At 45.9% G+C, this 25755-nt stretch overlaps 1 protein-coding gene across 1 annotated transcript in view; it reads right to left on the reverse strand.

Moving 5' to 3' along the window:
* Positions 1 to 25755, reverse strand: part of KAZN (kazrin, periplakin interacting protein) — a 478581-nt gene that overhangs the window by 391025 nt on the left and 61801 nt on the right. The gene's annotated exons all lie outside the window — the stretch shown is intronic.

Consider the following 25755-nt stretch of genomic DNA (forward strand, 5'->3'; position numbering starts at 1 on the left):
CTCTGCCCATGCCTCCTGGCCCTCAGCACATGGGTGCACACTGGCCTGACTACTAGCTACCACTGCCTGCATTTCTTCATTTGACACCTTCCCTTCCTGCTGGAGCTCAGCCTGCCACCTGTACATCAGACCAGTGGCAGAGAATTGTGGAAAGTTCCCATACAAATCACTGATGGGAATTGGTGTATAAATACCCCAACTCCCTCATCCCTAAGGTTGTATAGCTCTGAAGCATGCTCTATACCAGCTCGCAGAGTATCCTGGCAGGATTAAGCTCCATTCTCCCAGTGGGAGCTGGCTTGGAAACTCGCCCTTGAGTGGCTGCCTTCCCTTTCATATCTCACTTTCCTGAGGCCCTGCTGGTGTTCTGGTGACTCTCAGATAAACTATTTGTTCTTGAATCCTTGTCTCAGAGTTTGCTTCTGGTAGAATCCAAACTAAGAGAGCCTCAGATATGAGTTTTACTCTGGGGATGGAGCGCATAGGAAAATATGGCACTTCAGTTACACGAACATCACCATGTACACAATCCTATCTGTGGTGGTCTGTATAGTAGCCCCCAAAGATGTCCCCATCCTAAATCCCCAGAAACTACAAATATGTTACCTTGCACAGTATTTAAAAGGGACTCTGAAAATGGGATTCAGGATGTTTAGGTGGGGAAATGATCCAGGGTTATCCAGGTGGGCCTGATGTCATTGCAAGGGTCCTGATAAGAGGGGTGCAGGAGAAGTCAGACTGGGAAGAAGGCCATGTGACAACAGAAACAGAAGCAAGCAGAGTCAGAGAGAGAAGATGCTACACTCTTGGCTTTGAAGATAGGAAGGGGTCACAAGCCAAGGAAAACAGGTAGCCTCTAGAAGCTAGAAAGAGCGAAGAAACATCTTCTTCCCTGGAGCCCCTAGAAGGAAACAGCTCTGCCAACACCTTGCCTTTAGCCCCATAAGATTCAGTCCACACTCCTGGCCTCCAGAACCATAAAAGAATAAATCTGTGTTGTTTCAAACCACTTGGCTTGTGATGATGTGCCACAGCAGCCACAGGAAATGAATACACCAACCAACCCTTGCATCATGTAGTAGTGGGCAGGATTTATCCCCACTTTGCAGATGGGAAAAATGGCATTCAGGGTGGAATAGCTTGCTCCTGAGGTCAAAGAACTGATGAGTGGTGGAGCTGGGATCAAACTTGGTCTGTGCAACCCTAACACCAATCAAGTCTCCTCTGCCCACAGCCCACAGTGATTCCACGAGGTAAACCTGCAAAGCCCCCACCCTAAGATTGGTATTCCTGGAGTCTATGATGTCCATGAAAAGGCTCAACAAAAAAACAAGCACATCAAGCCTTGTGAAGATAAGAGACACTTATAGGAGCTTGATAAGGGGCCAGGGCTTACCTTAGTACCTGAGTAATAAAACTCTGCATAGACAGCCCAAGCCCAAGACAGCCTCCCTAATTCTATTCTAGAATAAAGTGGGATACACAAGGCACTGGAGTTCAACTCTTGTTGTATTTCAGAAGAAATACAAATACTCCAGTGTATAAGGAAAATGGAATTGCTGCTGAAATATCATTCAATAATCAGTATGAATTGCATTGAACTCCTACTATGTGCTAGGTAGGGGCTAGATGCCAGAGATCAAAAGAATAATAACTAAGAAGAAATAATGGCTGTCTCAGCAAAGCTGAGGATACAGGGCAGAGAGGAAGCATGCACTGCATAGCACTAATGAGGATACTACAGGATGTGTGCTATGCTTCTAAGTTTGGGAACCTTTCCTGAGGATCTACTTGGTACCAGATAGGGGGGCTGGGAGCTGGGGAGAAGACAAGACAGTCCCTGCTTTAATGGAGCTGATACTCTAATGAGGTTAATAAATGGGTCGTGAATAAGTGACATGCAATCTGCATCCATTTATCATTTATTCACTGACTGTGTTCAGTGTGTCAACACCATGTCACAGGGACTGGAGTGGAGAAAACGTAGGGGAAGCAGTGGAGGCTGGAAGGAGAGAGCGGTCATCGGAGGGTCCAAGAGTGCCTAACAGCATCTTGAGTTGAGGTTGAAAGGCTCAGTAGGACCCCCCAGAGTAGAATGGGTGGAATATCTTTGCACTTCATCTCTGCAGTCTCGTCCCATTAATATAATTCGTGTGTTTGACCTACGTGTCTTCTTTGAGACAGGCTGTGACTGTCAAATTTGAGCAACTGAGTTTTAATTACGACCTTTATTGTTTCCTTGCACTTCTGGAGCGACTCAGCACCCAGGCAATTACCTCCGCCTGTTTTTATCAGGGTCGTTCCTACCACTGAGATGCTTGGCAGCTTCCAGTTCCCGGGAAGGCACTGAGGGTCAGAGTCTAAATGGCTTTCAGCTCACATTTCCCATCCCATCAGGCTTTCAGCAGGCGCCTCCTCTCACATCTGATAGGGAACTCGCACTATGTCAGATATGACAAATAAGGCTTTAAAACAGCCAAGGGAAATATAAACAAAGAGATCTACTTTTCAGACTCTGGTATGAACAGCCCTCAAAAAATAAATGGAGAGAGGATTTTTAACAGACTTCCTGGGAAACCAGTTCAAATAGGAGAGAAGAGCTGCCAGTGGCAGCTGCTGATCCTGTATGTGTCCATCTCTTATAATAAAAAGATGGTAGCATCTACCTTGTGTTGACTTGTTTGCATTTAAAGACCTCCTGGATCTACAGTGTCATGAGCATTAACAGCTAAATATGTGAGAAAGGGAAGAATGTATAGAGTTTAGGGCTAGGTAATTGCACGTTCCTTTAAAAACTCTGTTTTCTTTTAGAATACATTTTTTTCTCCATTAAAAATATAACAACACAATGTGGTCTCTATATACAATGGAATATTATTCTGCCTTAAAAAATAAGGGAATTCTGGCCAGGCATGGTGCCTCATGCCTGTAATCCTAGCACTTTGGGAGGCTGAGGCGGGAGCATCGCTGGAGCCCAGGAGTTTGAGACCAGTCTGGGCAACAGGGAGATCCTGTCTCTACAATCGATTTTAAAAAACTAGCCAGGCATGGTGGTATGTGCCTGTGGTCCCAGCTACTCAAGAGGCTGAGGCTGGAGGATTGCTTGAGCCCAGGAGGTCGAGGCTGCAGTGTGTCATGATTATGCCATTGCACTCCACCCTGAGCAACACAGCAAGACCCTGTCTTGAAAAAAAGAAAAAGGAAATTCTGACCCATGTCTTAACCTTGAAGGTATTACGGTAAGTGAAGCCAGACAGTCACAAAAGAACAATACTGTATGATTCCCCTTATATGAGTTAACCAGAGTAGTCAAATCCATAGAGGAAGGGAGAGTAGAATGGTAGATGCCAGGGACTGGAAGGAAGGGGGAATGGAGAGTTAGTGTTTAATGGGGACAGTTTCTCTTTGAGAAGATGAAAAACGTTCTGGAGATGGATAGTGGTGATGGTTGCACAACGATGTGAATGTAACTTAATGCCGCTGAACTATACATTTAAAATGGGGTTAAAATGGGCCGGGCGCGTGGCCCTCTCACGGCCTGTAAATCCCAGCACTTTGGAGGCCGAGGCGGGCGGATCACAAGGTCAGGAGATCCTAGACCACGGTGAAACCGCCTCTCTACTAAAAAATACAAAATAATTAGCTGGGCGCGGTGGCGGCGCCTGTAGTCCCAGCTACCTCGGGAGCTGAGGCAGAGAATGGGCTGAGACCCAGAGGCGGAGCTTGCCAGTGGAGCGAGATCTACGCCACTGCACTCCTGCCTGGTGGACAGAGTGAGACTCCGTCTCAAAAAAAAAAAAAAAAAAAAAAAAAAAAAAAAAAAAAAAAAAAAAAAAAAGGTTAAAATGGCAAATTTTATGTTATGTCTATTTTACCACCATTAAAAAATGTAGCAGCTGCAAATGCCACTTTCAAGCTGAAAACAGAATTTCGGAGCTCAAAAGAATTACAGTCATGAGTTGGTCTGTCCAGAGTCTCTGAAATGTTAGTGTTGGGCTGGCTGCAATGAGTCACCCACAAGCAACCTCACCATTCCAGTCCTAGATATTTACCCAGGAGAAATGAAAACATATGTCCACAAAAAGACTTGGACAGAAATGTCCACAGTAGCTTTACTCCGAGTAGCCCAAACTGGAAACAATCCAAGTGTCCATCAATAGGAGAAGGAATAGACAAACTGTGGTATAGCCACAGGATATAGTTTGGATATTTGTCCCCACCCAAACCTCTTGTTACAATGTAATCCCCAGTTTTGGAAGTGGGGCCTGGTGGGAGGTGTTTGGATCATGAGGGCGGATCCCTCACAAATGACTTGGGCCGCCCCCTTGAGGATGAGGGAGCTCCCACTCTTGAGTTCACAGGAAATCTAGTGGCTTAAAAGTGTGTGCCACCTCCTGCTAATTCTCTCTCTTGTTCTTGCTTTCACCCTGTAACGTGCCTGTTCCCTCTTCATCTTCCGCCATGATTGTAAGCTATCTGAGGCCTCCCCAGGAGCCAAGCATGCCAGCACCTTGCTTCTTGTAGAGCCTGCAGAACCAGGAGACAATGAAGGCTCTTTTCTTTACAAATTACCAAGTCTCAGGTATTTCCTTATAGCAGTGCAACAACAGCCTAACACACACCATACCGTGTAATACTCCCCAGCTACAAAATGAATGAACTACTGAAACACACAACAACTTAGATGAATCTCAAACTAACACAGGATCAGAAAACCAAATACCACATGTTCTCACTCATAAATTGGAGTTGAACAATGAGAACACATGGGCACAAGGAGGGGAACATCACACACCGGGGCCTGTTGTGGAGTGGGAGGCAAGGGGAGGGATAGCATTAGGACAAATACCTAATGCATGTGGGGCTTAAAACCTAGATGACGGGTTGATAGGTGCAGCAAACTACCATGGCACATGTATACCTATATAATGAACCTGCACATTCTGTACACGTATCCCGAACTTAAAGTAAAATAAGTAAAAAAAATTTTACTGAGTGAAAGCAGCCCAACATACTCTAGGATCCATGTAGATGCAGTTCTAGATCGGGCAAAACTAATCTATACTGATAGAACTTAGAGTCATGTTTGCAGGAGTAGAGGGAGGGCTATGTTGGAACGGACTGGGAAGGGGCACAAAGGCGTTTTCCAGGATGATGGAAAGATTCCGTATCTTGGTAGGGGTACGAATTGCATCAGTGTGTGCACTTGTCAAAACTCATCAAACTGTACATTTAAGATCTGTACATTATCTTTTTTTTTTTTTGAGACGGAGTCTCACTCTGTTGCCCAGGCTGGAGTGCAGTGGCGTGATCTCGGCTCACTGCAAGCTCCGCCTCCCGGGTTCATGCCATTCTCCTGCCTCAGCCTCCCTAGTAGCTCGGACTACAGGCGCCCGCCACCATGCCTGGCTAATTATTTTGTATTTTTAGTAGAGACAGGGTTTCACCGTGTTCGCCAGGATAGTCTCGATCTCCTGACCTCGTGATCTGCCCCCCTCGGCCTCCCAAAGTGCTGGGATTATAGGCGTGAGCAACCGCACCCAGCCAAGATCTGTGCATTTCACTGTATGTGAATCATACCATAATTTTTTTTAAAAGATAATTTTAAAAAAATCACTTAGGGAATGTAATTAAAAACATCACCTCCCAGAGAGATTCTGGTTTAGTAGGTCTGGAGTGAGGGCCCAGCATCTGCCGGCTTTAAACATTCAACAAGTGAGTTGTATGGTCAGCTGGGCCCCAGCCACCTTCTCCCTCCTGTCCTGTTGGTCTCAAAGCCTCTCCTTCCTCACTGCATCCTTCAGCCTTGACACCAGTGGTGCCTCCTTGAGCCTTAGCCACAAATCACTCCTCACTTGTGCTCAACAAGACTGAGACAGGAATGAGATCCTTAGGCACCCCAGTGGTGGAGCATGACTGTCTGGGTTCTAAACCTGATGCCTGTCCGACTAGCCAAGTGACCTTGGCCATGTTCCTTACCTCTCTAAGCCTCAGTTTCCCCATTTGAACAACGGGGATGCCGCTGTCATTAGTACCTACCTCACAGGGCCAATGTGAGGATTTAAACAGTCAATACAAACATGTAAGGCACCTGATTGGTCATGCTTTTTATTTTCTAGAGTTTACAATGCTTGGACATCTTGGTGCCTTTCAGACCTGGGGAGGGAATGTTAGATCCTAGAGACAGCAAACAACCCGCCTGTGAACACACCTTTGCTATGCAAATCAACCAATCCGGAACCCACAGCCCCTACCACTGCCTTTATCAAACTGTCACATACCAAACCAATATTCCCCCTATCCTATATCACCCCAGGGCCAGGCATGTGACAAACAGGGACCACTCCCGCACTCCAGAGCTCACCAAAATTATTCAAAGAATCCAATCCTAAACTTACTTGGTGTACTTACTCTGCCTTGCCTATTCCTTCCACAGAAAAGACCCAACAAAAGCTCTGGCCCAAGCTTTCCCCTTGCCTCCTTCAGCCTGCTAACCCACCCTGGTACTTCCCCATATGGCCCTACATGGCCTGGCCGGCCCCCTTCTCTTGAGAACTGTAAGTAACAAACTATATTTTCAATGGCAATTGTCTCTTGATCTATGGACTTCACCATACCCGAATAAAGAGAAAATTCCAGATACATTTTATACAAGCATGACGAGCGTCTGACACATAGTAGGCTTGCAAAAGGTAAAGTCTGTGCATTAACAGAAAACTTTGCTGCTTTTTCACAGCATTTACCACAATCTGTAATTATACATTTTGGGGGTTATGTAATTAATCTCTGGTCCCCTCACTAACCTGTAAGCTCCAAAAAGGTGAGGCTGATGTCCTTTTTCTGTTCACTATTATAACCCCATCCCCTTGCTGAGAGCCAGGCAAAGAGTAGGGCCATAGCAAAGGCTTGATGAGTAACGCTGGACTCACTGGTTTTGCAGTTTAGCACCACCTTTAGTAAATAATGAAACCTGAGCCTGAGAGGGGAAGGGACTTGCCCCGCATCACACAGCCCAAGGGAGCTGGAGCTAAGGTGCTATATTAGTCAGGGTTCTCTAGAGGGATGGAGCTAATAGGACATATGTATATATAAAAGGGACTTTATTAAGGAGAACTGACTCACACCATCACAGGGTAAAGTTCCATGATAGGCCGTCTGCAAGTTGAGCAAGGAAGCCAGCAGTGGCTTGGTCCAAGTCCCAAAACCTCAAAAGTAAGGAAGCCAGCAGTGCAGCCTGCAGTCTGTGGCCAAAGGCCTGAGACCCCCTCGCAAACCACTGGTGTTGAGTCCAAGAGTCCAAAAGCCGAAGAACTTGCAGTCTGATGTTCGAGGGTACGAAGCCTCCAGTACGGAGGAAGATGAAGACCGGAAGACTCAGCAAGTCAGCTTCTTCCACCTTCTTCTGCCTGCTTTTTCTAGTCGCAGTGGCAGCTGATTGGATAGTGCCCACCCACCTTGTGGGTGGGTCTTCCTGAGGGCAGGTCTTCCTCTCCCAGACTCAAATGTTAATCTCTTCTGGCAACACTCAGAAACGATACTTTGCATCTTCAATCCAATCCAGTCCACACTTAATCTAACCATCAGAAGTGCCAGAGCCCCTTGCCTCTCAGAGTCCCTTCTGCCACATCAGACAATCATTCCCAATTCTGGGGTCAGACCTCGTAGGGCATGAGGAGCAGCTCAGGGCCCCCAAACAGCCCATTTCTGCACAAGCTATCTGTGTTTTCTCTGTAAAGCACACACACCAGCTGCACGGACACCTGGAAGGCTCTGGGACCTCCCTTGAGGAGCTGCTGTCCTCTGCACACCCCATTGACAGTCACAGAGTTTTCTGTCTCCACTCAGCAGCTCTTTGATATACTGGTGCAGACCCTGACTATTTTGGATTTGGCAGGCCACATTCTCGGTCTCTCTTCACAGATGGGAGCAGGCTCAAGGGAACCCCATCAATAAATAATTCCTGAGGCCTGGAAGTGTCCTCCTCTTCGCATGATGTGATTGAAAGCTGATTTTCAACCTTTCCCAGAGGAACGCTGGGATGGTCTTCCTAAGCTTCTGGGTAGGTGCCTGTCATCGCCAAGGTCTGAAAATGAGGCCCTGGGGTGTCTTAGAGTCTGTCATCAGCTCTCAGAATTCTTGGATTCCACTCTTACCCCACAGGCCAAAGACACCACTGGCTAGTCTCACGGGTGAGTCATTCACGAGCCAGTCAATTTCTACAGCTCGGAAGGTTCACTTACATTGACCAGGGAGATATTTCTGTCTTTCCAATGGGAGTCTTGGGTATCACCAGCTAAATCCTAAGAACCATTTTAAGTTAAACAATGGCTAGGTCTCCAAAAAATAAGTTAACATCATTATCCCTCAGAAGCCCTTGAAGTGAGATAGCAGCATGGGATAATGGGAAGGGTCTAGGCTTTGGGGTCCAGGTGGTCTCTTAATAGCCCTGTAACCTGTACCCTTGATCATGGGCCTTCACTTCTCTAATCCTCGGTTTTCTTTACAAAATAAAGATGACACCAAGAAAGGCATGCACTGCTCTTGTCGTACTGCTGGGCACACAGTTGGCACTAAACAAATGCTGGGATATGAATAGGATGCTGTTGATGATGGCAACATTCCAATGCTACGCATTCTATACCTTACTCAGTCCTTTCCCATATGCGTGTTAATTTCATTATTGTGGATATAATACTTATACCCTAAAATTCACCCTTTCAAAGTATACAATTCAGTGGTTTTTAGTATACTCCCAAAGTTCTGCAACCATCATCACTGCATAATTCCAGAGCATTGTCATCAGCCCTAAAAGAAACTCTATCCCTATTAGCAGTCACGCCCCATTCTCCCCTTCCTGTAGCTCTTGGCACCCACCAATCTGCTTTCCATCTCTGTGGATTTGCCTATTCTGGACATTTCCTAGAAACAGGATCGTACAATACATGACCCTTTGTGTCTGGCTTTTTCCCTTGAGCATAATGTTTTCAAGATTCATCCATACTATGGCATGAATCACTGCTTCATTCCTTTTCACTGCTGGATAATACTCCGTTGTATGGATATACCACATTTTGCTTACCTATTCATCAACTCATGGACATTTGGGTTGTCTCCACTTTTTAGCTCCCATTCATTATTTTATTCAGTCCTTACAACCTTCCCTGGAGGAGGACAGAGCAAGCATCATCTTTTCTATCATAGTGATGGGAACTGAGGCTCAGGGAGGTGAAGTAACCTCCCTAGGTAAGGCTGCTTAGCTGGCTAGACACAGGCTAGGGATCAAAGTTGATCTTCCTAACCTCAAGCTCAGTGTCTCTGGGTGAGACAAGAAGGACCTGACATTTTGTATATAGAGGGAATCCAACAGAATATTACAGATCATTTCAGCCTGGCCTTGCAGGCAGGGGAAGGAGTGTAATTAAAGGTCATCTTGCTTGGTAATCCCAGCAAGGAGTCAACAGCTGATTCAAAGTGGATCGATACCAGCATCCGAGGAGGGAAAACAGCTCATTCAAACTAAAAAACCCAGGAACAACCACATCTCACCCCTGGGGCTTTTCCTGAGGATTCTCAAGTTGCAGGTGCTGGTCACTCTCCCCCTTCATTCCCAACACGTCCAGTCAGCGCCTCCTTCACCTCCCCTACATTTTGGTCCCTTTCTCAGATGTCCTGTGCTTAGACCTGGAGGGGACCAACCATACTCGGGGTATAGAGCGGGGCCAAAGAGAAAGTCACTGCCACTCAGAGCAAAAGAAAATGAAAATAATCCACAAGGCAAGAGAGGACTCTCTATTCTATCAAACGCAGGGCCAGAAGGTTCTCTGAGAACAACCTTGGCTATTCCCCCAAAGTCCTCATTTCTCAAGCAATGAACAAACAATTATTGAGCACGTACTTTTACTTAACATCCACTCCTCAGAATATTTATTATGCATCTACAGGGTATCACGCATGGAAGTATTAGAAGAAGACCGAGTCCAGCTCTGAAATGTAAGTTCTAATGATGGAGATGGGTAATAGCCATGCCAAAAAAAGAGAAAACAGGACATAATAAAGAAATCAGATGGTAGATTGGGGTGGGGAGAGGCAGGTGGGGGATATCAGCCGGCCCTCCTTGACTGGATGCCACACACTGGTCCAGGCACTGAGGATACAGGCACGAAAGACCCAGGAGCATCTTCCAAGTGGAAGGACAAACATTGAAAAAAAGAACAGCAAAAATAAGAGGGAAATATTTCCAAAGAGAACATCCCCAAGTGCCCTGGAGCTCATTTCCTACCAGATGTCTGAGGGTTGCCCTGTAGGCCCTCTCCTGATGCTGAGCATTCCAGATGCACTCTGAGAACTTGACTTCAAGTTCAACAGAGTCAGTTCAACCCAATCCTACTTCAAATTCAATGTCAGGTCAACCCAATCCTGCTGCCCTCTTGGTGTGAAGGCAGTGGGGCCTGGTGGCAACCTGTGGCTCTTGCTCCAGGCAGCCAGGACATCCTTGGTAGGAGGAACACACCAGCTGTCCCAATGTGCCACACCAAACAGTATAGTCACATCCAAATAACTAACATCACGAGACTAACCTCAATGTCAGCACAGGGCACCTCGGAGTGAGGGGATGTGGGAGCCTTGAAGATAAAATTGTCCTGACCAACCTGGGCAACATAGCGAGATCCTGTCCCTACAAAACTTAAAACAAAAAAAATTAGCTGGGTGTGGTGGCGCGTGTCTGTATTCCCAGCTACTCAGGAGGCTGAGGTGGGAAGATGGCTTTAACCCAGGAGTTCGCAGCTGCTGTGAGCTATGATTGCACCACTGCACTCCAGCCTGGGCAACAGAATGACCCTGTCCTAAAAAAAAAAAGAAAGAAAAAAAAGAAAAAGAAAAGAAAAGAAGGTAAAATTGCATTGCGTACATCTGGAGATAAAATGATTTTCAGTTAATTTTCCTTTTAAACTGAATCTCTGTCTACTTTCAGCTACAGGGCCAGTTACACTGCCAAAGAAACATCAATAGCAGCATCCCAGAGTGGGCCAAGAACCAGTGGTCAAGACATTTGGCCTTAGTCCTCTGCTTAAGCTTAGAAGTCCCTAACTCATCCTGGTGAGTGGCAAGGTCTAGGGTTGCATGAATAAAATCTACCTGGGGAAGGCAGCATGTATCCCTGAAGAAGGTAGAGAGTGTCACAGGAGAGGCGTGTAAGCCACTGGGCACTTGTGTGGCACGTAGAAAGTGCCCCATCCTTCCAGGAGCCCATGGTGACCTTTGCTTTCAGCAACAAGTCCACTAACCTGATCAAATCCATAACATAGCTGGTTCATGGTTCTTTTGGTGACCACAGCTGCATTTAAGAGAGGATGCATCTCACAACTTTGCAGGAAAGATCTTCTTGGCATAAAACAGGGCTCACTTTCAGTTCTGCTGTTCACTTTCAATGCCTCCTAATTTAGATACCAAAAAAAGATCTGCTGGAGAAGCCAGAAGATCAGAGTCAGAAATAAAGGACTAGAAATATGAATAAGAAAATTCTAGGCTCAGCTCTGCTAGTGGCCATCTGTTCACCTTTGAGCAAGTTTCTGTACTTCTCTTCTGAGTCTGCATTTCCTCATGCATAAGATGAGGAGGTTGGATTACATCTATGGGTTCTTGAATTTCAGCGTGCACACAAATAACCTGAGCTTTTGTAAAAACTCACATCCCTGGGCATCACTGCAGAGTGATTCAGGAACTTTGCTTCTAACCAAAGTTCAGTGATGAATCTGATAAAGAAGGACTGAGGACTTTGAGAATCCCTGGACTTGATGACCCACAGGACCTTCTTTGAGATTCTGAACAGTAAAGGTGTTAAGACTCCTTCACCTGGGAAGAGAAAGCACATGGAGGGAAGGGGAAGGGGTTGACCAGCACCAAGAATTCAGGAAAGATTTTGTTTGATGAATATGTTGAACTATGTCAGTTCCTGGTAAGTTTCTGTCAAAGTCACTCAGGAATCTCCACGTCCCTGTTTCCGCAGCCTGCACCCTTGAGGCAGCACAATGGATCCAACAGCAGCTGATGGATTCGATAACACATCTACCTTCTCCAGCTGCTCCTCCCATGAAATACAGGGGCTGGCCCTGATGATCTCGAAGGATGCTTCCTCCCTGACGTTCTGAATTTCAGGCATTCTTCAAACTGCCTTCACATCACGCATGCCCTTCTTCAGGCCATCACTTGTTCCCATCTCAAAACAATCAAAGCATCACAAGCCCACGGCTGTCGCTTCCAAGAAGAAAACAAAGGCTCAGTGCAATGGGCCACTTTGAAACCATCACCTGGGTGTCCAAGAAGCTTTGCTGTGGGTTGTAAGCATGGTTATGAGTCCATCCAGGGCCAGCCCTGGTCAGTTCCTTGCAGTATCCACCTTCAGTCAAGGACTGGAAGCGGGGGGCTGGTAAAATCTCAGTGCAGTTGAGCCTGTGAGGGGACACAGGGTCTGTGGCAATCCTTGGAAGGGTCCTGTCTCTTGCTGCCCTATAACCTCCAGCTCACTGTGATATAATGTACCGAGGTAAGACCTTCCTAGGCTATTGGGCATCTGTCATTCTTTTGGGCCATGCTGATCTTTGAACACCATTTTCATTTCAAGAGTTCTCCAATGTTATAAGCCTACATCTTTCCAAATTAAAAGCCAGAAACATTCTCAGCCTCCTTTGCAGGTGGGCTGGGATCCAACGATCAGGCTGTGCCTAAGTCAGACTCTGAGGTAGAAGCTTGTGGCTGGGAGAAGAGGGCATCAGACAGATCTTGGAGAAGGCTATGGCAGCCCTATCCTGTGCCCAGAGATAGCAGTGACAGCAGCTTAGAGGTGGCACTTGGTGCATGGCGTCAGGGCTACACTTTTTTGGTGTCTGTGCCCAGCAATGGCAGTGCTGGTGTCTCTGTAAAGCAATGCTGCAATGGCGTCTGGGCATTGTTCCTGCTGTGTAGCTGCCCCGAACCTGGTTCTCTGACCTGGATTCTGTGAGCCCCCTGACAGCCTTTGATAAATTTTGTGTCTGCTGAAACTTGCCAGAGAGAAATTCTTCCATCCACACCTAAGTGCCTGGTTACAAACAGATGATACGCTGGACACAGCCAGAGAGGAGAGAGCTGATTCTTTGGGTGGGATCTAAAACGACTGAGCTTTCAACGATCCTTGGCCTTGGGAGCTCTTCAAGAAAGAACCAGACTGTTATGGGATTGACCTGTCGAAAGGGAGGGCCCAGGCCACATCATTTTCAAAGACTCTTCCTTCTCTGGATGCAACAATGACCTGTCCACATTAAAACCCAGCTGTGAATGCTGGGCAGAGGACACTGCAGAAAAGACTTGACTTTCTCTTTTCTTCTCTTTTTAACCTACCACTCGATTTGGAGGAAATGAACCACAGTAAGTGAACCATGAAGTGTAGCACAGGGTGGGCTTTTCTTTCCCAACCAGCCAGGGGAATGCAAATGAGCTCAGAGGTGCTCCTTTCATTATGGGGTTGGCCTCTTCTACATCACACACATTAGACACATTCCGCCAGCTTGGACTTCATAAATAGCCCTGTAGGGATGACATGTCTCCCAAAAGAAAAAATAAATAAGGACAAAATTCTGAGGCAAGGATGTTCATTTCTAGGCTGTGCAGAAGCTCTAAAGTAATGAAAGACCAACAATAATTAGAACGTGTTTCTGTAATATTCTCTTTTCTGAAGAGCGTAGCACAAAGGTGCCTCAGAGGCTTGCGCTAATGGGAAAATGGAATGTTTTAAAAAGAGCCCCTCTGAATCCACACTCCTCGGCTCACTCTAGCCAATGCAGACACACAAATTAAGGGTCTGATTTTCCGATTTTCAAAAAATACGGGGAAAGAACTTTCTGGATAGAAATGAGGTTAAAAAAGAAAAGTAGTGAATGGAAAAGAGATATAAACATTTATTTTCATTTTTACTTTTCTCTGTGATATACAGAGATTCCTTTCCTGGCATCATAAAATTAGGATGTTTCAAACAGTCCTTTAAAAAAAAAAAAAAAAAGGAAGGGCCCTTTGCCTATGGGGGGAAATTCTACTGCCCTTCTCTACATGTCTGAAAGGCAATAAATAAGTGGTGGGCCTATCTCATAGCCTTGACCAAGAACAGATCAAGGGTTTGTGCCTAGGGAGCTGGTGCAAAGCAGGTCTTTAATATGTTTTATGAATGGATGAGTAAAAGAATGATGACACAAATAATTTTGCCATCTCCCCTAGTATGTGACCCAGCACCAGCCTCCTTTCTGTTTCTCCAAAGACTCTGCCATTCACTCATTCATTCACTCTTTCCTGAGCACCTACTATGTGCCAGGCACTGTTCTTGGTACTGCAGATACCTAAATGAACCAACCAGATGTTCTAACCCTTCTGAAGTTTGCATTCTAGCAGGGAAAATGCTATAAGTAAGACATGTAAGTTAAATATATATTAGATAGCAGCATGTGCTGTGGAGAAGGGAGACTCTAGATAAACCAAATATTGGACAACAGCCCTCATTTAAGTACCCCCTCCTCCAGGAAGCCTTCACTGACCACCCTGGCTCATCATCTGAGATTAGGCAACTTCTCAAGGCCTTTGTCTACCACAGGACCTCTCAACCTCAGCACTATTCCAATTTTGAGATTGAATCCTTTGTTTTTCTGTGCGCTGTGGGATGTTTGACATCATCTACGGCCTCTACCTACCGGATGCCAGTAGAATTTTCCCCACCCTCCAGCCATGATAAATAAAAATGTTTCCAGACATTGTCAAATGTTCCTCAGAAGGTAAGCCACCCTTCGTCAAGAAACACTGGACTACCCCCTGCTATTCAAAGTGTGGCGCCTGTACCACCTGCACAGGCATCATCTGAGAACTTACCAGAAATGCAGAATCTCAGGCCTTGAGCCATGACCTACTGAATCAGCATCTGTATTTTAACAAGAGATTCAAATCCACATGCACTAGCCTATGCCACTTATTTGACTCTTAAGGGCAATGATTCTCAAACTCTTAGTACGAATCGGGATCATTTGGAGGGCCTGTTAAAAGTAGAGATGACCAGACCCCTCCCTAGATCTACTAAATCAGAATCAGAGGGGATGAGGTCACGGTCATGTTATCCGGGATTTTCACCTGCTTTCCAGGTAACTCTGATGCATACTATCATATGAGAATCATCGCTGTAGACCAGCGGTTCTCAGAGCGTAGCCCCCAGAGTAGTGGCAGCAGCATCACCTGGGTACCTGTTAGGAACATAAATCAGCGGGTCCCACCTCAGACCTACTGAAGCGGAATTAAGCAGAAGCCCTAGGGTGGGACCCAGCAATCTGTTTTTAACAAGACTTCCAGGTGCCTCTGAGGCTCGCTCAAGCTTGAATACCTCTGCCTTTGACTAGGAGGACACAAACATAAATGCCTTCAAGAGCTGGGCTTGCACCTCTGGGGCTGCTAAAGATGAAATATCTTGTGGGGAGAGAAACTTACAGTATACTAGAGAGTCTAAGTTTTTGCCTAAAAGTAGGAAAGAAAGGAAAAAGGGAAGGAAGAAGGGATGGAAGAAGGGAAGGGGAGGGAAGGGAAGGAAAAAGGGAAAGGAAGCGAAAAGGGAAGGGAAAAGAAGAGAAAAGGGAAGGGAAGGGAAGGGAGGCAAGGGAGAAGGGAAGGGAAGGGAGAAGGGAAGGGAAGGGAGAAGGGAAGGGAGAAGGGAAGGGAGAAGGGAAGGGAGAAGGGAAGGGGGAAGGGAGAAGAGAAGGGAAGGGGGAAGGGAGAAGAGAAGGGAAGGGGGAAGGGAAGGGAAGGGGAAGGGAAGAGAAAGGAGAAGGGAAGTAGCTGGAGAACTCCTGCGTAGTTGGGAGTACAGGTGCACATCACTGTACCTGGCTAATTTTTAAACATTTTTGTATAGAGACGTGGTTTTGTTATGTTGCCCAGGCTGTTCTCAGACTCCTGGCCTCAAACAATCCTCTCTACTCAGCCTCACAAAGTGCTGGGATTAGAGGTGTGAGTCACTGTGCCCAGCTCTTGGTTCTATTATTTGAAAATCAAAAGGGTTGAATTAGAGCCAGGTTTTTCAACCTTGGCACTGTGGACATCTGGGGTCAGATAATTCCTTGTTGTGGGGAGACTGTCTTGTTCATTGTGGGATGTTTGGCAGCCTCCCCTGACCTTTACCTACTGGCTCCTAATAGCACCCCAGAGCGCTCAGCCAGCTTATAGGAGAGCTCCAGCGCCCAGACGGCCTCTTTTCCGCAGACTGGAGATGCTAACAAAATCCATCCTCCCACAGGAGAGAGCAAGGGCTTCCCAAGTTGGGGTGGAGGTGGATGGTGGTTGCACCCCAGGCCAACTCCTAGCCTTGAATAAAGGTTCCACCCTGTCTCTTCAGTTTCCCATCATTTCCAAGCAATAGAAGAAACACCTTGACAACAATGGGTTAAAAGATGTTTACGAATAGCATAAACCTTTGAAAATCCCCCTTTGTCCAAGGCCATGATAAATGTTCTCTGTCTGAAAGGGTCTCTGGGGTCTCTGCATGGTTTCTATTCTATGTACTGCTCTGGGAGAAGAGAATTCCAAACACAAACTCCTTTTCAATATATAACAGATTGCAGTTACAAATTGATGTCAAGCTGCGTGAGCTGCAGCCGGCTTCACGCCATTAACATGCACCTATTCTATTATTTTATTTTTTCAAAAACAGGAGCTCTCAGACGCATGTCGCAGAAGGGGAGATGACGTTTACAGTCTGAATTCCTGCGACAAACTATCACCTTACGGAGGCCTAGGGAGCAGCTGCTGACAGATTTTTAAAGCAGCATCAACATCCTAGCAGGGAGGGGAGGAGGTAACACCTCCTGCTTTACAGAGAAGAAGAGAGAGGAAGTGGGTAGGGGCAGGTGGGGAAGGAGGAGGAGAAACAGGAAGAAGGGATTCGGCTCTTTCCCCAGGTGGGCTCCGGGAGACGGGTAAAATTGACCCTTTTTCAAGTCCACTGGCTACTCCGGAGAAAGAACTCAGCACTTGGGTGAGGAGACCTTCTGAGGTCGCTTTGTGCCTTTAGACCTCAGCTTCCTCATCTGAGATATGGGCCCAAATTCCTTTTCCTGCCACTTCACATAGGACTGGAAAGCTGGGACAAAGAACAGCCATGAACTGCTGATGGACTCACCCAGGGACGTTGAGTTCAATAAACTTCTGAAGCAGAATAGGTTCCCACAGACCAGGCCAGACTGAAAGGGGCCTGCTTGCAAAGTTTTTATTCGAGGGCCTTCTATTTGCAAGAAAGGAAATTACAGATAAAGTTCCCAGGTTTCTTGGAGACTTTCATTTCCCTCTCATTTTCCTTCTTGTTAATGGTGGAAGAATTTATTTAGACGTATAGAAGAGCCTCTTTGGGGCCATACAATCATAGCATTTGAAAGCAATGTCAGAATTGGTGTTTTTTTCCCCTGGTAATCTTCCTGTCTGAGCATCGGTCACATCAGTGTTTATTCCTGCGCCTGGAGCTTAAAGGATTTTGATTTTCAAAAGAAAGATGAAGAAGATGGATTTAAGGTGTTAAGTGTAGAGAATCTGGGTTTTGTTCTGGTTTGGTTTCAAGGAGCAATTTCATCACTCAGAGTTATACAGAATGGTATCTAATCTGAAAATGAAATTATTTTCATTCTTGTTTTGTTTTGTTTTGTTTTGTTTTGTTTTGTTTTGAGAACTCATCTACATAAAAGAGAGCAAGCTGGACTGCAGCCAACAGTTATCCGGGTCAACTTCAGGACACTGTGTTTTGAAAATTTCCAGTGGGAATCTTTCCATACAGGAGGCATCATTGTTCCCACTGGGATGCCCCTTCCCATCTTCTCTGTTTGTTCCAACATAATTACAACCTGAAGAGAAAATCTGCCTGGGGTTAAAGTCAGATGTTTGGTTCAGATAAAACACAGTCAGTCTGACTGGCAAAGCACAACTTATTCAGTGTTCCTGTATCATGGATTAATTCATACCCTCAAATGCATAATCAGATGAACGTGGTTCCGAGAACGGCACAGTCCTCTAGTGTTCTGGCTAAAACAACAATTTTTCTCAACTTCTGGGTGCTCAAGAGGTTGGAGGCAAACTGATGCTTGGCTGAAAGGAAACCCAATGCACATTCACCTCCTAGTCCCCTCGTCAAGGTGATGTGAACCTTTCTGGAGGTCCTGGCCTTCAAGGCGAGCTGAAAACCACATGCTCTGAGGATGCTGATGGACTCTGTTCTATTTCCATGGACAGCCAGTACTCCTTACGTTTCGCTTTCCTCATCTGTCCTGGGAGTATCCCAGCTGGCAGATGCAGTAAACAGCCAGAGTGTGTTCAATGGTGTCCAGACAAAATTCACATCCATCTGGAATCTCAGAACGGAAACCTTATTTGGAAAAGCGTCTTTGCAGATGGGATTAGTTAAGAATCTTGAGATGATGTCTTCCTGGATTTAGCGTGGGTCTTAAATTCAATGGTTGGTTCTCTTATAAGAAGAGGAGAGGTTGGGAGGCCGAAGTGGGTAGATCACGAGGTCAAGAGATCGAGACCATCCTGGCCAACACGGTGAAACCCTGTCTCTACTAAAACTACAAAAGTTAGCTGGGTGTGGTGGCGCATGCCTGTAGTCCCAGCTACTTGGGAGGCTGTGACAGGAGAGTTGCTTGAACCCAGGAGGCTGAGGTTGCAGTGAGCCAAGATCATGCCACTGCACTACAGCTTGGCGACAGAGTGAGACTCTACCTCAAAACATAAAAAAAGAAGAGGAAAGGACTGAGAGACATGGCGAAGGCCCCGTGAAAAGGAGAAAGGGACTGGAGTGACGCAGCTACAAGCCAAGGAGCGTCTGGAGCCACCAGAAGCTGAAAGAGGCAAGGAAGGATCCTCCCCAGAGCCTTCAGAGGGTGTGTATCCTTGTGGACACCTGGATCTGGTACTTCCAGCTTTCTCAATAGACACAGTAACTTTCTGTTGCCTTAAGGGATTCAGTTTGTAGGAATTTGTTCTGGCAGCCGCAGGAAATGAATATCTTAATTACATGCAACTCCCCAAATTCCGAATCTCTTGGTTTCCCTCCTTGAAAACCTTTCCCTTCTTTTTAATCCAATTAATAACTTCTTTATTATAGAAAAGCAAATGCAAGTCCTATTCATGTAAACACGGACATTACAAAGTACAGAGAAAGGGGGCAAGGAGAAGAACAAAAAACTCTCTACAAATCCTGCTGATACTGTCTCACCCAACAAAACCATAATGCTTCGTCCCATACTCAATCACTTCTATCACAACTACACATGAGACCTTCTCTGGTAGATACACAGATCCTCTCTGAGACAGCAGGGAAAGGGGGCCAGAAGTTGGGGTAGGAGGCTCTATTCTTTCGGCAGACCCTCTCCGTCATTATAGATATTGCTGTACTGTTAACAAAAAATAAAGGCTTCTCTGTAAAGCTTTTTTTTTTTAATTCCAAGGATGAGATGGCTGAGACAGCTCAACTTATCTCCAAAGACATTGATTATTACCCATCTCCTGACCTTTCTGTATGTTACTTTTTTTTTTTTTTTTTTTTTTTTTTTTTTGAGCAAAGCTTTTCCTTCTTGTAGCCCCCAAACTGCCAAAGGAAAATGACACCCTTGGACACTAGTGTTGAACTTCAGTCTTTAGTAGGGAGGGGCTGACTTTTACCCGAACTAGGCAGCTGTGTGCTTTAACAGAACAACCAGGCTATGGAGAGCTGTGATGGTAATGGTGAGGATTCAGGCTTGACAATGGGCCAAGTCCAGTGCCTAACACTCTCTAGGCTTTCTCTAACTGAATCGTTAGGAGGTAAGGATGGTTATCACCTCCACTTTTCATATCAGGGAAATGTAAACACTGAGAGGTTCTGGCCCTGATTCCAGGCCTGGAGTTGGCCTACAGAACCTGTGCCCTCACCCACGTCACCATTCTGCCTCCCCACCTCCACCCCAGCCCCTAACACGCACCTGAAGGTTGACTCTTGTGATGTCAGACTTCTTGACAGCAAATACAAATGTACAGCCCTTAAATAATTGATTTTGAGGGGGACTGAAACCATTGCATGACTTACTCATCAATCACTCTATCAGCAGAGTCGATAAATGTCATTCCTTTGATGCCAAACTAGTCAATGGGATGAAAAGGTTGCACAGCAAACAGTGATAACACATTTTCAAAGCAACAGCAGTGATAAAAAAAAAAAAAAAAAAAAAAAAAAAAAAGGCAGCCACTGGACATATTTAAAGATTGCTAGAAGAGGACAGAGAGGTCTGCTCAGTGCCCAAGGATCTCCTGTTTGTTTGAATACCTCGTTGTCCGCAGGAGCTGGCTGGATGCTGGTGGTGTAACACAGAGTGAGCTTGGTCACAGGTATCTAAGTGGAAAGGACCATCTTTGTTGGGGCAGTGGAAGAAAGAAGTGTACATGGGCGGCCCCAAATGTAAAGATACAGAACCAGTCCCATGCCTGGGCAGAAGGACCATTTGTGCTGTTGGTGCTCAAACACTGGGTTGGTTGCATTAGAACCTGCAGAGGAGCCAAATCAAAATATGGATCCAGCTGGGTGCCTGTAATCCCAGTACTTTGGGAGGCCAAGGTGAGCAGATTACAAGGTCAGGAGATTGAGACCATCCTGGTTAACATGGTGAAACCCCGTCTCTACTAAAAATACAAAGAAAAATTAGCCGGGTATGGTGGCGGGTGCCTGTAGTCTCAGCTACTCAGGAGGCTGAGGCAGGAGAATAGCATGAACCAGGGAGGTAGAGCTTGCAGTGAGCCCAGATCGCGCCACTGCACTCCAGCCTGGCCTGGGTGATAGACCAAGACTCCGTCTCAAAAAAAAAAAAGAAAAAAAAAAAAAAAAAAAAAAAAAGAAAAGGATCCCTGGGCCCCACCGCCAGTGGAAATCTGGAGTAGGGTTGGGATCTTGTACTTGTCACAGTGACCCATTTTTAACGAGCTTACTAGAAGATTCTGATGCATAATCAGGTAGGAATCACTAAATTGTTTTTTTCACTGAAGCAAAAGTTTGGTCAAATCAATATCAACATGGTCACCCCTGGCAACTGCCATTCTACTTCCTTTTGAGGCAGAGTCTCACTCTGTCGCCCAGGCTGGAGTGCAGTGGTGTGATCTCGGCTCACTGCAACCTCTGCCCCCCAGGCTTAAGCAATTCTCATGCCTCAGCCTCCCAAGTACCTGGGACTACAGGTGCCCACCACCATGCCCAGCTAGTTTTTGTAGTTTTAGTAGAGACCGGGTTTTGCCATGTTGGGCAGGCTGATCTTGAACTCCTGACCTCAGGTGATCGGCCCACCTTGGCCTCCCACAGTGCTGGGATTACAGGCGTGAGCCACCACGCCCGGCCGGTCAGCTCTGTTTTCTGTTTTTATAAATCTGACTACTCTAACTACCTCATATAGGTGGAATCATATAATATTTGTCTTTTTGGGATGCTTATTTCACTTAGCATACTATCCCTAAGGTTGACCCATGTGGTAGCATGTGTCAACATTTTCTTCCTTTTTAGGGCTGAGTAATATTCCACTGTATGGATAGAACACATTTTGCTTTTCCACTCATTTGTCGATGTACACTTGGACTGTTTCCAACATTTTTTTTGGCTTTTGAAAATAATGCTAGTATGAACGTTGGTGTACAAATATCTTTTCAAGACCTTCCTTTCTATTCTTTGGGTTTTCAAGACCCTCCTTTCCATTCTTTTGGGTACATAACTAGAAGCAGAATTGCTGGACCATAGGGTAATTTTATTTTCAAAAATTTTGAGGAATCATCATCCTGTCATTGGTAACGACTGCATCATTTTCCTTTCCCACCAACGGTGCATGAAGAGTCCAGTTTTTCCTTACCGGCACTTGTGATTTTTCTGTTTGTTTTGTTTTGGTTTTGTTTGTTTGTTCGTTTTTGTTTTTTTTATAGCAGCCATCCTAATGGGTGTAACTCATTGGCTTTTAACATGAGGATATGAAATATGTTGGTGTCCTTTTAACTTGACAGGGAATATCAAACTCTGCTCCAAAATATGCACTAGAAAGACACCTCTGACCGCTGACTCCGCAGAGGATGGGTTAAAGAGAGAGGGGATAGCTGGCAATCAAGAAAGGAGAAAAGTGCTTCTGTGTTAGGTAGGTCTTGGCTTGGCTCCTGACTCTCCCTCTCTTGCCTATGTGGCTCCGGAGAATCAAGTTCCCTTCCTGTCTTCAGTTTCATCATGTGCAAATAGGAATAAGGATGCCTCCCATGTACTACTTAAAAGATACACACATATTGCTGGGTGTGCCTGTAATCCCAGCACTTTGGGAGGCAAAGGCAGGAGGATTGCTTGAGCCCATGAGTTTGAGACCAGCCTGGGCAACATGGTGAGATTCTGTCTGTATGGAAAAAAAGAATTTAAAAACTGGCCAGGCATGGTGATGCACGCCTGTTGTTCCAGCTACTCAGGAGGCTGAGGTAGGAAGATCACTTGAGCCCAGGAGGTCAAGGCTGCAGTGAGCTATGATTGCATCACTGTGCACTCTCGGCTTACTGCAAGCTCCACCTCCTGAGTTTACGCCATTCTCCTGCCTCAGCTTCCTGAGTAGCTGGGACTACAGGTGCTCGCCACCATGCCTGGCTAATTTTTTGTAATTTTAGTAGAGATGAGGTTTCACCATGTTAGCCAGGATGGTCTCAATCTCCTGACCTCGTGATCCACCCACCTAGGCCCTCCCAGCGTGCTGGGATTACAAGCATGAGCCACTGCGCCCAGCCTATATATATATATATATATATATAAATTTACATATATATGTAAGTACTGGCAATAATGGGTGAAAAGCACTCAGGTTAGTACTTGGCACATGGCAAGTGATCAGTAAATAGTATCTTTCTTAGAAAAATGAGAAGTTTAGGAGAGAGAGGTGTTTCTCGTGAATTACCTACCTCTATTCCGCAAGACACACTGATACATATACACACATACATATATACATGCACACAGACACACACACAGGCAAACATACTCATATACATATACACATACACACACTCACACACACCCCACTAAAAGAAAGATATCAAGAAAGACCAGTATTGGTCAGAGAGGTAAAGATATCATATAAAAATCATATCATATATGTTTTATATATCGTATAAAACAGAAATGTACTTAGCTTTTAAGAACCAAAATACTCATGGTTTTGAGGGAGGAGCTGCTAGGAATGGTGCCTGGGACCTGGTGTGTTAGCTGAACTCCGTCCTCCCACGGCATAACATCGGCCTCCTGTTTAGTCCTGAAGACAAGGGATGGAACCGACCCAAACACGCTCAGACTGGAAGTGAGAAGCTTCATGAGGTGTCTCTGCCCACTCTTTGGGGCTTAGCAACAAGCAAACCACTGGCCTATGGTGTCAGCAACCCACTGCGGATGGTCCCAGCAGCCTCCTTTGGACCTGTGCCCACACTGACACCTAGTAACAGGGCAATCGCTCAAAGGAAACAGCTGCTGTCCAGTCCTGCTGGCTGCTGGCTAAAGCCTGCCCCCTGGGGGAGAGGAATAATGAAGTTGATGGTGTTGATCGCTCCCCTGGGAGCCTCCTCTTGCCTCCTTCCTGACTCAAGGCACACAGACACCTCAGATGACACAGGTGTGACTACAGACCCACTTTATGGATGAAAAGACCGAGGCTTATGATATAAGGAACATTTCTCAGAATCTAAAAAGCATTTCTCAAAATCACACAGCTAATAGGGGATGACGACATGATTCTACCCCAGGCCTATCTGACTTCAGTAACCATGCTTTTATATATGAAACAGAGTCTCGCTCTGTTGCCCAGGCTGGAGTGCAGTGGCGTGATCTCAGCTCACTGCAACCTCCACCTCCCAGATTCAAGTGATCCTCATGCCTCGGCTACCCAAGCAGCTAGGATTACAGGCATGTGCCACCACACCCAGCTAATTTTTGTACTTTCAGTAGAGATGGGGTTTCGCCATATTGGCTGGGCCGGTCTCAAACCCCTGACCTCAAGAGATCCACCCGTTTTGGCCTCCGAAAGTGCTGGGATTACAGGCGTGAGTCACTGAGCCTGGACAGCAACTATGCTCTTAACCAGGATCAGCAAACTACAGCCCACCACCTGTTCTTGTAAATAAAGTTTTATTGGAACATAGCCAAATCCATGCATTTACATATTGTCTACAGCTGCTTTCCGGTTACAACGGCAGAGCTGAATAGTGCAACAGAGACCATATGTTGTACAAAGCCTAAAATAGTTAATCTCTGGACCATTATGGAGAAAGTTTGCCAAGCTCTGCTCTTAACCCAGAGTAATGTTCAATTGGTCACAGGTCCAAGGGGCCTCAGGAGACCATCCATGAGAAAACAGAGGTGGCTCAACTGGGCAGGAGGGGCTCGAGACCACTCAGACGGAATCATCAGAGAGTAGGTCTGTCCTCATAGCCTTTATTCACGGCCTCTGACCTCCAGCAAGTAATATCACCCTTTCCTGTTGGCCCAATAATTGCTCAGCTTCTCAAGCCTCAGTTCTCCTATCTACAAATGGGGAGAACAGCACCATTTCCCTCATAGAATTTTTGTGACATTTAAATGAGATCTATTAAGTAAAAGGCCTAATACAGGGCTCGGCACAGAGTCAAAGCTCAACAAACACTTATTTCCTTCTTTCCTCTGGCCTCTTAATCAATGACGTTATTCTGTGACTTCAGATGTTTCTGGTGAAAGTACGGTGCTGTGGAGGATGCGGCTGTCACAGCCTGCTGGTGCGGGTGCATTAGGTAGAGGTGCAGAGTGGGCACTGCTTTCCGGATGGATAAAAAAGCAAAGGGCAAAATGTAACAGAAACGAGGAGGATCTTATTTGCACAGCCACATTCTGTTCCTCCTTGGCCATGATTTCAGCAGGAATCACAGCTGCCTGGTTATTTCGCTGCCGAGTGGGAGTGGAGATTGCCAGTACATAAAAGTTTTCCAAGAGATCTGAGTTGTTTGCAGTTAAGTATCCAACCACACACTCCTGTAGATTGATCATAGCAGCAAAAGGCAAGGTTCAGCCATTAGCAGACCTGGGTTTGAATCCCAGCTCTGCTGCTGATCAGGTGTATGGCTTCAGGGAAGAAAAAAAAAAAGAGAGAGAGAAAGAGACAGAAACTTGGAGGGAGAAAGAATATTTTCAAGCAATATTTTAAGAACTCCGATGGGTACAAAAGATCTGTGATGAAGGAAATTTCAAAATTGTCCATCAAGACAGCATCAGCATTGATGATTTCTGCACTTGTCTGAAAATGGGTGTGTGTGCGGGTGTGTCTATGACAGCATCTGCCTTGCAGAATAGAAAGGAGAAAATACGTGTGAGACTTTAGCACAGCTTGTAGGGAGCCGTCAATAAATGTTATTGTTTGTCTTATTGTTTCAAGCACCTACTGGTAGCTCCCAAGAGCAGAGGTCCATTGTCCAGTCATGGGGAGATCGAGGCATCTGTGTTCGGGCACCGGCAGTTGCAGGTGACTTAGTAGAGCTCCCGCTTGGGCATCTCGCCTTCCCTTCCCCTCCCAGCCCCATACAAGCAGGTCCTAATCGCATTATCAAGATTATCTCCTGGTAGTCACAGAGCGACTGCCCTGGGACTTGGGTTTAATTCCGTTTTAATAACAGGTTCTTAAACACATTTGAAAACAAAATTATGATGCCCTTTCATCC

Source organism: Rhinopithecus bieti, unplaced genomic scaffold (assembly GCF_001698545.2).
Source record: "Rhinopithecus bieti isolate Rb0 unplaced genomic scaffold, ASM169854v2 scaffold_50015, whole genome shotgun sequence".
NCBI classification, from domain to species: domain Eukaryota; kingdom Metazoa; phylum Chordata; class Mammalia; order Primates; family Cercopithecidae; genus Rhinopithecus; species Rhinopithecus bieti.